Below are 1,364 nucleotides of genomic sequence, written 5' to 3' on the forward strand. Positions count from 1 at the left end.
TTGTGGCCTTTTTCGATTATTTTATTTTGTTTGATTTTTTTATATGTATATCCCCTTTGCTGTTTTAATTTTCTGTGTTGTGTGTTTGGTGTTGTTACTTGGTTTGTCTGCCTGTTTGTATATTGCTGTTGTTATTATTATTATACTTTTATAACCTTTTTTACTCGTTCGGGTTTCTTCTTTATTTTCTTATTGATTTTTTTAACATTTTTAATTTTTATTCACATCATTTGATTTGATTTCATTTCATCGTTGGCTTTTCGCCTTCGCCTCTGCTTAGTACTCGATCATTGTTTTGTTTAGGTGTTTTGTTTGCGCTTTGTTCTGCACTATGCGGCTTTGTGTTGTCCATACCGCGTAGAATATATTTTAGAGTAATTCACTTGGCTTTGGGTTTGTTGTTATCTATTCAATGGTTGTCGCTTTTGTCATTGCTGACTTTCGAGCAGTTACATTTTGTTACATTTTGTTACCTTTGTTGGTTTTTTTTTTGTAAAATAACATTTATCTCAACGGTATGCGCCATTCGATTATATTAATTCGTTGAAATCGATTTGAAATGAAAGCAATGTGTCCACTTAGAATTACTTATTTTGAAGATTTAAATACTTTTAAAAACAAACAATTACACGCTGACAGTCAAGTGCGTGACCGTAATAGGTGTACATACATACTATGTATTTGTATAACAGTTTAAATTTTTTCGCTTTTTGAAGTGAAACTTCTTAATCGAGTTCGGAGATGGTTGCGTTAAATATTTAACACCAAGCCATAAAATCTGTATCGTTCGTTCGATTTTCAAAAATGAGGTGTCACATGAAAGGCCTTGTCCTTCGGGTGTGCAACATAGCTTTAGTTCCATGAAAGGTGTTGCCACATGTTAGATAAACGAATTCATAATTTCTCTGCCGCAGAGGGTTGCGTTAAATATTTAACACCACGTCATAAAATCTGTATCGTTCGTTCGATTTTCAAACGTGAGGTGTCAAATGAAAAAGCTTGACCTGTAGATGTGCAACATAGTTTTAGTTGTTTAAAGGGTTGCCATATATGCGAAAATCAAATTCAAATTATTTATTAAGTTAAATGAATTATCCCAATATGGGTATCAAAAGAAATGGTTTTGAATAAACCGTATTTTTTAGCTACATGTAGGAGGGTTGCCACCTGTTTCAAAAGTTCATTATTCAGTAAGCGTGAAAAGAAAGGGCTTAAAGAAACCCAATTAAAATATTTTTGAGGTGATTGAAGACGGTGACCACCTGTTTAAAAAGTTAAACTCAAATTATTGAAGCGAATTTTATTATTACAGCTCCGATATGTTTGCGATACATATTTAACGCCACGGTAAAGGTAGTATATGG

This window comes from Rhagoletis pomonella, unplaced genomic scaffold (genome assembly GCF_013731165.1).
Source record: "Rhagoletis pomonella isolate Grant_MI unplaced genomic scaffold, Rhpom_1.0 Rhpom_scaffold_00006, whole genome shotgun sequence".
Lineage (NCBI taxonomy): Eukaryota > Metazoa > Arthropoda > Insecta > Diptera > Tephritidae > Rhagoletis > Rhagoletis pomonella.